The sequence below is a fragment of the Meriones unguiculatus genome, chromosome 7, assembly GCF_030254825.1.
Source record: "Meriones unguiculatus strain TT.TT164.6M chromosome 7, Bangor_MerUng_6.1, whole genome shotgun sequence".
NCBI lineage: Eukaryota > Metazoa > Chordata > Mammalia > Rodentia > Muridae > Meriones > Meriones unguiculatus.
This window is the reverse complement of record NC_083355.1, coordinates 94,662,988-94,679,485: the sequence shown is the minus strand read 5'-3', so window position 1 is coordinate 94,679,485 and position 16,498 is coordinate 94,662,988. Positions and strand designations below refer to the sequence as shown.

General features: G+C 46.9%; 1 protein-coding gene across 43 annotated transcripts in view; it reads right to left on the bottom strand.

Annotated features, from left to right (window-relative positions):
* Positions 1-14,505, bottom strand: part of Nrxn3 (neurexin 3) — a 1,566,538-nt gene extending 1,552,033 nt beyond the window's left edge. For 22 of the 43 annotated variants that reach the window (XM_060387937.1, XM_060387954.1, XM_060387941.1 and 19 more), the window contains exon 1: positions 14,176-14,503. The gene's annotated coding sequence lies outside the window, so the exon portion shown is untranslated. Of the gene's footprint in view, positions 1-11,749; positions 11,851-12,380; positions 12,400-12,421; positions 12,643-14,175 lie in introns of those variants that run through there. The other 21 variants (XM_060387963.1, XM_060387965.1, XM_060387978.1 and 18 more) reach the window with 6 other exon arrangements.
* Positions 14,506-16,498: the final 1,993 nt, after the last annotated feature.

Below are 16,498 nucleotides of genomic sequence, written 5' to 3'. Positions count from 1 at the left end.
CCACACTATCAAGGTCCTTTAAAGTGATGGCGTGCGGCCACGTGGCCTTCCTCTGAAAAGGGAGGGAAGTATCCTCTTTACACCTAGCACTCCACACTCTGCCCTGTGCAAAGGAAGCGCCTGTCAGACATGTGTGACACTAAGCTTGTGGAAGCCCTCACTGTGCCACCTTGCTCCGTGAGTTGCAATGGCACGTTCTTTCGTGCACGCACACTCCTCCCAGTTGGGGGTGGAACTTCAGACATGCATGGAGTGATGACGCAATCAAATCTGTATCCCCAAACTCAAGCAAGCCCCTCCAGCCCTCTTGGGTAGTTCAGACTACTTGGGTCATGCCCAGCCTCCATCTGCCTGTGCACCTTTCTTTCACCCAGAAACCCAGGCTCCAGCTCAGCCACCAGTCTGTGTTCCTGGAGCAGACCATCTAAATGGTCCTGGCCCTCACCTCTACACTGAAACAAGTGCAGTACAGAAACTCCTAGGGCCCCCTACCCTCTCAGGAGCCAAATACCATGTAAGAGAATGGGATTTCACCTCTCCAAACAGTTCATTCAGAAAAATCCAGATTATAACTCTAAAGAATAGGAAAACATTCTCTTCACCCTCTGAGCTTTCTTCTGCCTCTCGCTCATTTTCCTGAGCAAAAAGAAAACATTTTTTTCTCTCAAGGAGGTGCCAAGGACAGAGGCGCTCAGCAGGCTTCCCCTCCTTCTTAAGATAAGACCTGAGATGGCAGCATTTGCCAACCGCCTCATTACACCCCAAATCTAAATCTGGAAGCTCGGAGACATGAGCGGCTGTTGTGGGACCGTGTTCGTGATGCATCTCTGGGTGAAAAACCAGGCTAGTGTGACAACTTCCAAACTGTGATTTCAGTGCCTGGCAGAGAGTGGGTGCTCAATTAGTACTTGTTAAATGAGTGAATGAACGTCTTTAAAAACAAAATAACATGTCCAGGATTGCAGATGCTTAGAAATTAGGCCAGAAAAGCAGATACCAGAATTCCCTCAGCAGTTGTCTGTCTGGAGAGGAAACCTGCCAGTTGCCTCTTTCCTTTTGTTTTGGGGGTTTTCTAAATGTTCTGTAATATACACGTATTATTTTGTAGTAAGAAAATCAAGTCATTTTTCTAAGCATTAAATGTTAGAAAGATAATAACCCTACACATGCAAAAGAAATAAGTGACTAGCATGTACATTCCAAAGCCACCCGGCAGCCTTCATGCCTCCCACTCTCCTGCCTCTTCTCAGAAAAGATGGTCTGCCTTCTCTTCCCTATCTAGATCTCAGGAATCTGGAGGGCCAAACTGTTGCTTTCGAACATTGCTCTTATCCGTATCAGAACCCAGTACAGAGATGGTCCCATGTCTTTACCCACCAGGCTAGCAGAAAGCTAGCCTGGCCAATCCCAACTTTGCCCCTGGCCAGAATTAGCCTCTAGAAGAAGGTACAGTCAGGATGCGAAAGAGCCTTCATTCCATGGGGCATCTGTCCCCACATCAAACTTGATCCGCTCTAAGTTACGCTCTAAGCGTAGAAGAAACAAATCGCATGTCCTGGAAAACTTGCAGAATTCCATATTTTACCAATGCTCCTTTCTCCTTCAACATCTTCCTGTCCATCTCTCTTGTTTCTGACCCAAGGGCAGAATCTAAAGATCTGTACTTTATCTCCCCTCCACTCCCATCTCTTTAGTGTAGGTCAACTGGAGGCTGGCTAGAGGACCACACAACTAAAGAGAGTCAACCTTGTCAGGAGAGCACATGAAGGGAAAGCTCCAGTGGCACCTTGATGAGAGGAGAATTGCAAAAGAAAAGCAACTCAGGTATTAGCAACAGGCAGGGATGAAAGGTGAGCTGGAAGCAGAAACCAGACCAAGAGCTGTCACCTGAGCTCATGACACAGGCTATGGGCTCCTGGGCCAACCAACTCAGAAGGTGGAACCTGATGGTTGTTACTAGAAGGAAGAGTAGACACTCCTCTGAGGGCAGAGGGAGCCTTGCTTTATGAAGCCTTTGTTTTAGCATCCCTCAGTGTCCTTAAAGAAATAGGTCTGTAGATCCAGATGTACAGATCCAGATCCCCTGCCTCCAAACCTTCTGTGATTAACCACTCAAAAAGCACGGTGCAGGCAGCTCAACAGGCAGGCTCAGAGGGCTAGCACCTCAGAATGACATCATATTTTGGCCCAAAACTAAGAGACCAGGAGCCAGACTCCAAGCAGCCCTGAACTCCCAGTTGCTCCCCCTCTGACTGATGCAGCACCTCCCAAGACCCAGCTTCTATCCCTTAAAATAAAGGGCTAGAATATCTATTTTTTTCTGGTCCTCGGGAAGGGGGATTTTGGCAAGAGAATTTAGTAATATGTTTCCCACAAAGGCCGACATCCAAGAGCTCTGAGTAGATAGGAGAATCAGTACATTCTTCTCTCCTTTTTTTTTAATGTTTGATTTTGGGAGGAGGCATAGATTTTTTTTTAATATCTGTTGGGTCTCTTTGTGTAGTCCCGACTGGCCTCTAGCACATCTTCGTCCATGCAGACCTCAGAACGGTGATTCTCCTGCCTCCCTCCCCCTCACAGGTGTGTCTCACCCTGACCAGCACATTTGTCATTTTCATTGGCAAAACTGTAGGTGTTTATTATCATGTCCAACATGGTGTTGGAAGTCTAGCCACACACATAGCTAGTCAAGATAGCAGCAACTGCTCCTCCTTGTTTTGTGGTGTGAATATCTCTTCACTCCATAGTCTTCGGCATCACATACTTAAACTTATTACTCCTGTCTTTGAAGCATCATCTCCTGCTTTAGTGTCTCTGTTCTATTTCTTTTTTTTTCTTTTAACCTTCATCCTTCCTTCAGTTCTCAACGTAATGCAAATTCTCAGATCCTCTTTCCCCTGCAGAGGGATAGGAGAAGCAAGCTTCATTTTTTTTTAACTCTGTTCTGGGTGACCCTCTATGCCACAGTTTCCCCTTCTATAACAAGACAACCATATTAATGTGTCCCCCCCCCATCCGAGACTCACTAAGAGGGGGAGGTGAGGCGGTGCATGGGAAGTCCTTATGCAGTACTGCCCGCCCAAAGTGGTGCCTGATACGTTCTAGCTGTTGTCTCTCTTGGTGCCAGCATCCTGAATTAGATCTCCATCATTCTCAGAGCCCCCGGTTCCTTCAGAACACTCATCACAATGCGTAATTATATTTTTGTGTTGTCTAGTCACCATTCCACCCAAGCTGAAATTCTAGGAGGGATAAACCAAATGCCTCTCACAATTATGGCTGCATTCCCAGAACCTGGTACAGTGCCTGGATGTAGTAGATGTTTAATAAATTTCTGTTGGATGAACAAATGAATGGGGAAAAAAAATGAATAGAATGCTAACACGGGCATGGATAATCGCCACGGTCCCTTCCAGCTCTGAAAGGTTCCAACTACTCTCTACTTTTTGACAGCTTTTGGAAGAAAAGCTTAAAATGAGTCCCAGAGAAGCTGTTTTACTGATCCCTGGGGGAAACCCCAGGATGGCTGCTGACAGGCTTTTCAACACTCAACTTGCTTCAAGAGTTACTCTTTTTTTTTTAAGCCTGAGAGGGAGTTTACTGAGTCCCCAGGATGGGATCAGTTCCCCCCAACCCCACCCCGTGCTGTTGTGAAAGGCACTTCAGTAGATACAGGGACCCAGTCAAGGCAAATGAAACTCCTCATGGCAGCAAGAGGACCAGACCTCACAGCTCAACAGATGACCATGGCAGTCAGAATCCTTCCCTTTTCTTGCACTCTGGGGGGCAGAAAGAGGACTCTTCCTGTATCCCGAATCAAAGGATTTCAGGCTGGCCTGAAATTACAACCTCTCCTTTCCCCAGGCAGTGCCTAGTTTACAGGCGGCTTTCAGCACGCACCTCAGATGAGCAGGTAGAGTTGGAGGACATTGTGTCAAAGATGCCTGGAGATTTGATGAACACCAACGTCTGAAAGCTGTTCTCCTAGTAACAAAGCAAATGGTGGGCGTAAGTGCCGCCCCCTTGGACACTGTGGATGTGCAGCAAGCCCCTGCTCACTCTTCCCTCAGGGCAGAGGGAAAAGGCCACTCCAGCCCCTAACTACCTGTACAAGAGTCTCTCCAGAGCCCCCGGTGTGGAAGCTGGGGGTGCTTTGAATGTGGTGCACAGGCCTTGCCCCTAAAACTTCTAACTAAATTGCTATGGAGGGAAGCCTGAGTTTGGACTCTTAAGACAGTAGCCCTAGCAGAGGCCAAACTTGAGAATTACAGTGCTAATGTACTTTTACAACTTAGATCAACAATAACACACATATACCCACACACGCGCACACAAGCACGTCTTCATCCAATCAAAGATCTGGCCTGAGAGGTGGGCTCAGATGTGGATCCATGCTGTAACACCTGATATTCCTGGGTCCATAATCTGGCCAGTGGGCCCATCTTACAATCTCCAAGTCTTTGTTTTTTTTATAAGTTATAGTCAACTTGCTGGGCCATGATCCATGTTCTTACCATATAGTAAAAAGTAATGAAATCCAAAGTTATCTTCATCAAAATTTTATCCCAGCTCTACCATTTACCAGCTCTGCAACTTCAGGCAATGGGAACCTTCCTCGTTTTTATGGTGGAGATAGTGTGACCTGATACGTACTCACCAAATTCTCCTACCCTGTGTGCAAAGCACTTAATGCAGTTGCTGGCACACAGTGAGAGCTCAGACTGTCCAAGTCAATGAAAAAATATCAAATGCTTTTATTTGTTGCTATTGAATGCCTTTCCCCCCACCTCTCTCTCTTAAAGGGGTTTAGACAGTTTGGCGGCTATTCTGACAACCACAGACTGTTTTAACTCTTCTAACATTCCTTCACTTCTGCGTGTGTGAGTGGATGTATGTGTGCATGCTGTATAAGTGTGTTCAGGTGGGTGTGTGAGGTGCCGTTGTGTGGGCATGTGTATACACATGCACTTGGGAACCAGGGGTTGATGCTGAGTGTCCTCCTCAATGATTCTGTACCTTATTCAGACAGGGTCTCTCACCGAATCTAGACTCACCAACTGCCTTGACTGGATGGCCAAAGAGCTCCATAGGTCTGCCTGGCTCTGTCTCCAGCACTCAGATTACAAAAGATACTATGAAACCAGCATCCTCAAGTGAACACTGGGGATCAAACTCAAGTGCTTATGTCGCCACGGCAAGTGCTTTACCAAGCCATTTCTTTAGCCCCTAGAATGCCTTCTCTTGGTTGAAACTTTGACCCTGAATTTGTTATATCTCTGAGGCTGGGTTTTCTCATCTCCAGAGTGGAGTTACAGAAAGTATCTATCCTACGTTTGCTTAAATGAACACTGCTAACTCTTACCAAATATCAAGAGCTAAACCTGGCAGACCCTGCCTCTATAAGTTAAAAGTGCTGAGAAAAGTAGAAAATAATGGTACCTCTTCCTTGGGTCAATGTCCCACAGAGAGCCTGATAACCAAAGTAGAAAAGATGCATGCCTCTCAAAGGCTCTCAGAGTGATAGCATTTATACACTGGGAGCCAGAAGGCTGCCCCAGCACCCCTTCACCCTCTTGGGGTGATCCTGAAGAATGCTGACTCCAGCATGGGGCCCTTCTCACCACTTCCCAATCCGCCTCACTCCATTTAGCTCTGGCAATCCAATTCCCTTTCCTCTACCCGGAAATCGATGTTTAATTAACACATTATTGGAAAAATAAACACAGTCTTCAATGCGACTGCAATGAAGCTAATGCAGCTCAGCTTGGGGGCTGCAGAGGGCCCCCTCTGTCAGTGAAGCACTTCTAGTCCCTCCTTCTCAACTGAGAAAAAGTTCTCTTTTTCTCCCTGGGGTTCACCAGCCTGGGAAATCCCAGTCTCTTCCCTCTTGGCTCCTCTCTTCCTGTCTCTGGGGAGCAGCCTGCAGTCCGTTTTTGCCTTTGCCCTACAAGGCAGAGGAGTGGAGGATTAGCTTGTTGTCAGTGCATAGATTATTGTTCTTTGGGAAGAGGGGGAACTCCTGGGCACTCCTTCTGTGACACCTCCTTTTCTGCAAACTCAATCAATGCTCATTCAAACCTAAGGTCAGCAGCAGCTCTCTTGCCCCACCCAGGGTAAGGGAAAGGAGACCAGTAGTGGCTAACCAGAATGATGGCCCTAAAGGCTCGGCCTAGACATTGGGAGCTGATGTAAAGATTTCTCTCGGGAATATTTCCTCTTCCAGTTATCAATAAAGATGCCCCCTCTTTTCCACAGTCCCATGGAGAGTACAGAGCAAGATCTCTGGGTCGAGACCCAAACTTGGAACTGCTATTTTTTGCTGACAGTCTTAAATATGCTAGCTAGTCTCTCCAGCCAGCATCTTCCTTATCAAATGAGGATGCTACCTATCTAATGAAACAGCAGAAGAGGCAGGTGCTAGACAACTGTCTCTTTGGCAGACTCTCACAGTGAGGGTCAGGCCCTAATTCCAGCACCATGGACAGCACCACACCTCCCTTCTTCCCCACACCTGTAAGGCCCTGGGTCACAAGACAAAGCAAAGGTGGGTTTCAGGTTCTCTGTCTTCAGCCCACCATCTGCCATTCCAATCCACCTAACTCCCTCCTCGGATGGGTATTGAAGTAAAGAGGGTCCCTGAGACATGGGAGACAGACTTCCAAAGTGCCATTTAAAAAAAAAAATCTAGAAGCAGCTCCACTTCTGGATAGCAGCCCCACCCACTTTCTTTTAATCCTAGTTCCTCAGACCAACACCAACTTCTTAAGCATATCCCAGAGTGTAAGACATCTCCCAGAACCAAGCCCACAGATGGGGTATGCCACAGTGGTTAAGACCAAACAAAGCCTTCAAAGCCAGACATGCCACTCCCTACCTCATAGCCTTGGGCGTGTTACCTAATATTTTTTGGCCTCTGCTACTTTTTTGGCTAGGTAGAGAATATAACTATTTCTCCCCTACAGGGTGGTCAGAAGACTAAGTGAGATAGCATGGGTCAAAGACTAAGCATAGCACATATGGTACACAGTCAAGAACCAAGTGTTATCATTAGCTCCAGTAAGACTACTTGGGATAGTAGATGGAGATTCAGTAATGGTGGGACTGGTTAGAAGACTAAAGTCGTAATTCTTTATAAATTTAGGACAACTGGAAGTATCACTAGAGAAGGGTTCTCTTCTTGGCTCCCTTCTTGAGATAAAATTGGATCTCTGACTCTAGCATACCCCCTTCCTTCCTCTGTCCCATTAAGAGAAACTGGGTGATGCCATCTCAAAGAAGAATGACCATACATTTTGTCATCCAAACCAGGACACTGTTGAAACTCAATAATTAGACTAGGACATAGTCCTGAACAGGAACTGTCAACAAACCAGGGCATTCGTTTACACCATCTCAAAATCACACAGAAATGACCAGACATCAAGTTTCAAGGTGCTGGCCAAGGATAACCCTTTCCTGATTCTGAGGCTCCATCCTGCTCTATCTTCCTCGTCCAAACAAACAAATGCACTCCTGGCTAGAATCTCTGACTCCTATTCAGGTCATTCATCTCTCTAACCCACATTCAATGTCATCCATCTCTAATCCCCATTTAGGGTCATTCACCTCTAATTCCTATTCAGTGTCATTCACCCCTAACCCCCATTCAAGGTCATCCATCTCTGAATCCCATTTCCAGTCATTCAAGTCCAACCTTAAGGTAGAGCAGAGAAACCTGGTAAAAGACCTTCACACACGTTTGATACCATCAGTATCTCCAACCAGCCTCTCAGCACAAAAATGAAGCATTCAGTTTGTAGGCCTATACGTCCCTTCTTAAGAGTCAAGAGCTAACATACTGGGAGAGCCTAGCAGCACCACAGTTCCAGGCTGTCGGGATGCAGACACAGGCTATTTGCATCATGGAAGCCCCATAACACTTAGATCCAGCACTGATGGGTAGGGTGGCATGCACAATGTGCACACTGAACGCCCCCCAACGCACGCTGGAGACTTCTAATACCTTCAAGAGACAGCCTTAACTTACGCTCTGGCTCTAGCAACCTGGAAATAAAGCTCACCAGGAACCTTCTGGTCTTAGAAGCCTGAAACACCATCCAGAATTTCTTTAGTTCTACAAACACTTTGCTTGCTCTCCTCCAGGGCACACCTGCTACACCCTCTCGCCAAGACCCCACTCTCCAATGAATGAAGAAGACCAACAGAAAGACAGAAGGGCCGTAACAACAGCACCCAGTGTTACATATTATGTCAATAAGCCATTCCATCTCTAAGCCCCACTTTCCTCTTCTGTACTTGAGGGCACTGAAGGAGGAGATGACTTATTTCTCTTTCCCTTCTAACAGCATGCTATGATGCTCATGAGAATAGGCTCTGAAATAAGACAGATCTGAGTTCAAGCCCCTGATCTGTCATTTTACCAGATTACTTTAGTAATGTCTGTGCCTTCTTCTCTGTCAACAAAAGGAAATAATACTAGTATGCTGCTTTGAATTATGTGGATGGTTAAATGAGATACTATATAAAGAAAAAATCTTGGCTCACAATAAGTACCACGCTTGTACTCCTGTGAGGGTGAGGATGATGAGGGAGCATGAGGGGGGCAGAGTGACTCTGAGCCAGTGAGAGAAAAAAAGCTTTCTACTGAACCCAGGAAGTTCACGCTTGATAACTCCTCCATCAGATCTAGACTTGCAGGCAGACCTAAGACAGCTCTGAGCAAAGTTCAGCTTTCCCAGAAAGCAATATGCTAGACGAAGACAACTCCATCCCCAAACCCATACGGTTCTTTCTTCCAATAAGCAGATGTTTGTTAAACCACTGTGCACAAAGGAATGTCCTCAGCACTGGGAATATGGATAAAAATAAGGTCCCTGACCTCACAAAGCTTGCATTCTATGGGCAGAAATGAAATACGGTCTCTCAACATGTAACACAATGCTCAGTAATGATTAACTCATTAAAACTAAATACAGTATACTGGGCAGGAATACCACAAGAATATTAACGGGGACTATTTTAGAAAGCGGGTCAAGAAGGGCCTCTCTGAGGAGGTGTCATTTGGGCCGTGACCTGCAGGAAGGGACGGATTACTGGGACCACAGCCTTTGCCCCAAGTGTGGCAGCACAGCCACCTGTGGCTGGCCCAGATACACAGCTGCACTTGCCTCGTCTGCAGAGAAGCCACAGCTAGCCCACAGATCAGTGCTGCAGCGCAACTGGCTAGTCCACAGAAAGGGCATACTGAGGGCGATGGGGCCTGACCACAACTAGGACAGTGTGTATTTCCAGGTGGCAAGCTTGGGAAGGGTTGCTTGCCTCTTTTGCAACTCTCCCATCTACACCTGAGAGGCTGTGCATGGAGAGCACAGCCTGAGATCCCCAGAGCAGGCCCTTTTCTGGGTTTGCCACAGTAATCCACCTCGGAGGCATCCAACTCCCCAACTCTCCCCTTTCCCCGGCAATGACGTAACTCTTTCTCCCTAACTCCTCAAGGTCAGTTCCAGGAAGAGAGAACAACACGGGAGAGAGGGGACAATCCACATTTTGCTTTAAGGATTTCTTTTTTAATGTTTTCCAATCTCACTTATAATTGCTAATAACATCATAACACACCTCTAGCTGAAGAAGAAGAAGAAGAAGAAGAAGAAGAAGAAGAAGAAGAAGAAGAAGAAGAAGAAGAAGAAGAAGAAGAAGAAGAAGAAGAAGAAGGGGAAAATGGCGTCTGGTAGTGAAAGCAGCTGAAGCCAGAGAAAACACAGGGCTCTAGCTGATGGCCAAAGGCAGTTTCGGCTCTTGCAGGCTGCAGCTTCCAATAAGGCCGCACCACCCAAGACATGGCTGATGTCTACTGGAAAAACGAGGCCTTCCTCTGAGCTCAGCCCAGCACTCTGGGGAGGTACCAAGGAAAACCCTTCATTTTACCCACCTTGTCCCTCCTCCGGCTTCAGTTTGCAGCCACCCACCCATCACCCTTGAGCTCACCCACCCACAGTCTTGTTTGGTGGACCGGGGATCAACACTTAAGGCTTCCTGCTGGAGTTGCAAGCAGCTTCTTCCCCCTACCCACTTTCCTGCTTCCTTAAAGACTCTATTCCCCCTCTCCCCTGCTAAATCCCCCCCATTTGGCATTCCTTCCCCTGTAGTACCCCACCTCCCCAGTAGACACAATTCAGCGCGCACAGCCACCCAGCACAAAAAGTCAGGCAGCCTCCTATCTGAACCACACACGTACAGGGTCGACACAGTCCTATGTCATCCAATCAGAGGCACACCACTGTCTGGAAAAACACAAACACCATTCTAGCCCCCATACAAAAGGCAGCACAAAGGCCACCAAAAATTTCCAAGACCTTGCATCGTCTATAAAGCGGAGAGCTAGGTAGGACAAAGACATCGCTCGATCTTCCCAACAAACCACAACAAGCCTCGGGGACATTCTGCAGTGCCCTCTGGCTTGACACAGTCCACTGATCAGAGGTGTGTGTGTGTTGGTGTGTGTGAGAGCGCGTAGCCATGAGCATGGGGGTGGGGGCTGCGCCTATCTCCAGGCATCAAGTTCCCCAGAGGTAATCCAGTCCAGACCCTGCTTTCCCCCGCAACCTCCCTTCAGTGTGCCGCAAACATAGATTTCATGGATGGTTAAATTGGATCATTATCACCGAGTGCTTATTTGGCCCAAAAAAAAAAATCATTAGAAATCATCTACCCACCTCCTCATGAGATACCCACCCCCAACAACATACTAATCCCATGAACTGCGACACACAACAGCATTTAGGAAAGGATAATAGCAAGAGAGCAAAACAGCAGCGGTAGCAAGAAGAAGAAGAGGCTATAGCATTCCTGTGTTCCCTGTGTGAAGATGGGCAGAGGGGCCATGGCTAGAGGTGGCAGTGGGGGAAGAGGCAAAGCCAACAAAAAGGACCAAATGCAATCAAGCCCTTGGTCGCCTGCGTGTGTGAGAGAATGTGTGTGCAAAAAGCGTGTGCCGTTGCGTGTGTGGATGTGCCGACTTAGCCCTCCTATCAGAAGGCTGCATCCGTGTGGCATGTAGGAAAGGCCATCGCACCACTGTTGTGTTGCAAAAAGACAAAAAAAAAAAAAAAGAGCCGCATAGTCATCAGAATCAAAATTTTCTTTTTCATGGAGATGGAAAGGGCTGAAGGAAAGGGGGGGGGGCTGGGTAGAGGGTAGAGGGGACAGTGCATAGAAATGGAAGGCAAGACCATGGCAGGATTGTGGGAGGATGGAGGGGGAAATTGGTGAAGGAGTGGACAAAACTGCACGCACACAGAGACACAAACGCACACACAATACCCAAACACCAACCCCACCGCCTACACTGTTCGTCCAAGGCTGACAACCCGGCCCCATCTCTCCGCTGCTTCTCAGAGAACCCAAAGCTGGTGCTGATGGATTTGTGTATCTCAGTTTTGCAGCAGTGGGCTAATTACAACCAAGCCCCCTCACCAAATTAACCCCTCCCCTCCCTCCCTCTCTCTCTTTCTCTCTCTCTCTCTCTTTCTCTAAAAGGCCAATTGAAGAATAATGTGTTTTTAGAGATAATGGATTTTTTTTTAAGAAGCGAGAGAAAGGGGGGGGGAGATACAGGACAGAAATTCTGCAAATCGGTGACTTCCAACCTCACCTCTATGTCCCCTCACGTCCCCATTCACTGGAGCATCTCATCTACCATTCTCCGACCATTCCCTTGTCCCCCACCATCCAAAAGAAAAGACCTTCCTACCATGCACATCGACAAACACACCAACCGCCACCCAATCTCAGTAGCCGATCTCAAAACCCCAAGCATCAATCCACCTCGATACATCCCTTCCTTATATAAGCAGCAACCATCAACATAGGAACGCAGCATTAAAAAGAAAGCAACAAAAACGAAGGCCGTCCCCCCCATCAGTCCCCCAGTTATTAATAATAGGGAGCTACCAGAGAAGCAAAGACGTAGTAGTCTCTCAAAATCTAGAATTCCTTTGATTCTTGGTCTCGCTTCTTAAGAAGCAATTTTGAAAAAATTATTATTTCATTAGAAAGGACCAGAAAGCTCCAGAAAAAGGGCATTTGCACAGTCCAGTTGTTTAAAAAAAATGTTTTTTAACCCAGCCCTGTTGCTCACTAATAGCGAACTTCCAGTGTCCAGCATTTTCCCCCTTCTCCCAAAAGGAAGATTGTCCTGAAAGGTGAACCCAGAGCTGCAGAAAATGGGCCAAGAACCCTTACTCCATTTCCCCAATAATAACAACAACAACAAAAAAATCAAACAATAGGGATACAGCTGCACGACCAGCACCCATCTGAAATATCGTTTACCCCGATACGACTTGGGCAGATTAAGCCTGAAGATTAAGAAAGAAAAATACCAGCTTTGCCTGGCTTCTCCCACCATCCTTTCGACACGTACCCAGCAGCCCTTAGGTAAACTTGCCCATCATAGCCGGCGGGACCATTGTAACTTGAAAGGCGACGCTGAAGCCCTTGAACGATGAAGGAAGGCTCTACCCAGAGCAGCACATTAGGGAAAGGACGGTTCCTCAGGCTCCCCTGACTAACCTCCAGGTGCCCCCAGATAGACTATCCCAGCACCCAAGTCACCCAGCATGCTGGCAGTTCAAATTTCCTTCAGACCCTTCATCACAAAGACGGACGGTCATCTGACCCCTGAAACTACACCGTCCTCCAGGTGTGACAAGGAGTGCCCCCCCCTTGGGGCTATCCTCTAGACTCAGGGCAGAAAAAAATGATTCAGAATGTTGGGATGGATCGGGGTGGCAAAAGAAACACTCTCTCCCCAAAGCGGGAACAGCTGGAAAAAGCGGGGAGAAGACAGTTTCTATTCTATCTACTCTATGCGGTCCAACGGGATCACTCTATCCTAGACTAGCTCTCCACGATCTCTGACCTTTGCATTAAAATAATAATAATTACTGTAATACAAAATAAAGACTAAGGAAGAGAAAACCTACCCTGCCTAAACGCAATAATAATTTGCAAAATGTGTACATATACAATTTTCTTATCACACAGTTCTTCTGAGCGAAATCAAAAGAAGGATGCATTTAATACAGGGAGGGAGCAATTAATTTTTTTTAACAAGTACTCACAAGATAAGTCACCTGCAAGGCAGCAGAGCCCATAGGTTGGTATTACATCACTAGCTCAGTGAGGAATGGGGGCTGGGGGACAGATTTTTCTTTTCATTGTCATCAGTACAATGTTTCTAGAGTAGTTAAGTTTTGTGGTTAGGAAAGAGAGAGGGAAAGAGCCCAAACTCTGGATACAACAGGAAGCTTTGAAAAAACAATACGTCGAACCAGGCTTTAAGGTCACTCAGAGCTTGCAAAACCCACAGTGCTTACACAGAGTGGAAGTTTTCAGACAAGCTTGCTACTAAATCATTAATATAAACAAATGGAAGGCGAAGGAGGAAGATTTCCCTTGTAACTGATCCAAAGGGAAGAGCGCACACACACACACACACACACACACACACAAACCTTTTCACCTCTTGAGGGTGCCACCTTCCCAAGACAGCAGGGGTCCAAACTGAAATTTTACTTAAGAATGACCTTTCCACACCCCCTTCAATACACATAAGTGTACACACACACACACACACACACACACACTCCATATATAACTCGGTTTCTTAACACCTAAGGGAAATCCCTGTCTCCATCCTGTTTTGTCTTCTTGTGATTCTCAAAGTCTCTTCTCCAGGAAAAGAGAGAAAGTGGCTTCAAAATGTCAAGGAAAGGGGGGGGGGGGGGTACCAACCTAAACGGAAGTGATAGACACGCATCATTTTGGATTAATAATCCAATCAAATAGGAGAAAGTCTTTTAAAAAAAAACAAGTAAAAGAAGAGGAAGAGTATAATAAATCTAAAACATTTTCTGACTTTCCTAACGTCTGGAGCAAAACGACCCAACTTCCAGGAGAGACCGAAGTGAAAGAAGAGGAGTTGAAAAGCCATTCCCGTGGTCTGTCGTATTCCTCAAATCCAGCGTTTAAAGAGGAAAGAATGAAAGAAGAATCTAGGTTGGTCGCTCCCAGAAGAAAACTTCTACCCTCTCAGGTGCAGCCTCTTCCCGGAATGGACAAACCCTGGAGTCGCGTTTCGCCTCCTGCCTGCCTGCCTTTTCCCCAGAATCTTACCTCTGGGTCGAACCGAAGAGTTGGGTATCTGTCAGTTTGGTGTTTAATCAACTGAGTTTGCTGGGTGTTTCCTCCTTGGAAAGATTCAAATCCCAGAATCTTTCTGACTCCTTTTCCTTTTTCTTTCTTTCTCTTTCTCTCTTTTTCTGTCTCTGGGAGGGAGTGGCAGGGAAGAAGAGAGGACGCTGGAGATGCTAAAAGCAGGTCCCGTGTGCCTGGAGCTGCGGGCGGCCGTGTACGGGGAGGACACGCTGCCTCTCCCTCTCTCAGTGAGTTGCATGCAAGAGGAGATGTGTAGGGCTGCGCTCTGAGCCTGAGACTGCTGGAGGAGCCCAGGAATTTCACGCACTCCAGAGCTGGCCCCTCCCTCTCCCACACAGACCCCAGCATTTAAAGAGACAGCTTAGACTATCTGGCTCTGAGCTTCGCCTCCTCCCTGGGTGTTTGGCAGAAAGCTGAGAAGGGGCAGTCTGCAGCCCCTCATCGAGTAAGACCTGGTCTCTGGAGTATCATTCGCCCCTCACCCGAGCCTGAGAGAAGAGTTCCTCTCCAAAACTAGAGCAAGAATCCAAATAAAGATATTTTTTTAAATAAAAAAGAAGAAAGAAAAAGAAATCCTCACACTCCCGTACCCTCTTAGGACTGTTCACTGCTGACTAAAGAGGCAGCTAGAATGCTAACCCTAAAGTGAGCCTCAGTTTCTCACTTTCCCTTATAAAATCAGGGCAATGTTTGAGGCTCTGGTGGAGGTCAGGGCTGTAACTAGGACAGGAATCCATTCCTTCAACAAACACCTCTCTGACAGCTGGCTCAAGATGAGACACAAGGGGAGGTGGCTGGGGAAGTGGAAATGAAGGCGACAAATTATACGTCCATTCAGAGGGCCCTTGCTGAGGAAAACAGGCCCCATAGAGTGGCTGAGTCTACCCTGGGGCAGCTAAAAGCTGAAGGATAGAGAGACAGGGTTCAAGCACTAGTGGGCCAGAAGGATGTGCTTACCCCTGATTGGTACCCAGACCGCAGGGTCCAGGCATTTCCACAACCCTCCAAAACTCTCAGAAATCCATCACCAACTTTGATAGACTAGTGTGGGCATTTCCCAAGTCAAGTCTAAACAAGTGATGACAGTTGGTAGCAACAAACAAACAAAAAAAGAGTTTTGTTCAGTATCAGACCTTGGTGCTCATAGCAAGAAAACATCCCCAAGTCCTTTCTACTCCTGCCCATTTTTTACAGGGATATCTTTGCACACCATTGTTCTCTTGGCCAACACCAACGGTCAATAATAGTCACTAACAGCTGCCAAACACTTGCCATGGGCCAGCATGTTTTTCAGCTCACTGAGACCAGTACTAACTGGAGTCCATCTTGAGTTTTACAAATGTTCTCCAGGGCCATGGAGGCAGAAGTAGCTGACGAGAAATTTAAAATCAGGTCTACGCAAATCCAGAGCTAGGGCTCCTACGCTTCCCTTCCCAGGATGGCCTCCCTCACATCTGTGCCCTTTGCAGCACAATCTCACCTCTGCCAGCTTCATTGCTGTGTGTCCCAAGCACCATGCTCACAAGATATCACATGGGTTTGTCAAGGTCCCTGGGCCCAGTAAATCTTCAACCCCTTGGATAGAGGCAAAGGTGTGCTCATATAAGTACAGGAATGTAAAAAGAATAGGGTAAAGGACACTCGATGGGACTGTCAATAATGAAAGCTATTCGAACCTGGAGACAGAGTATTTTAAAATGAGCTCGGTAAACTAGTTGCACTTGGGCTAAGTATAAATGATCACAAATAATTCCAGAGTTGTTAGTGTATGGTAAAGTGTGTTTGGCTTTGCAGATCATAATCTTTTTTTTTTGCATGTGTGTGCTTGTGTGCATGCCTGATTCTGTGTATGTGTGTGTGTGTTTCACATCCTTCAATAGCCCCATGCATCCAACACACAGAAACACAAACAAATATGTCTCCATGAATTAACCTTATACACAGCTTTTCATCTCCGTCTGTTTACTGTAGACCTGAACTGTCCTGGTTCCACACCTGTGTCCACTTTAGCAGGCCTTCTTCAAGGCCTGAGCATTTTATTTGTTCCCAGAATGTACCAGGAAAATTCAGAAGATGTAACCCATCAGGAAGAGGCCCAAGGGATGTGAAAGCAAAAGCCTAAAGCAGAAGGCTTGGAGAGACAAGTCAGTCAATAAAGTATTTGCCAGGAAAGCATGAGGGCCTGAGTTCCCCAGTACCCACGTAGAAAGCTGAATGCTGAAGCTGAACTAGGGAGGTAGAGACAAATGTGTCACTAAGACACATCTGCCAGCAAGGCTGG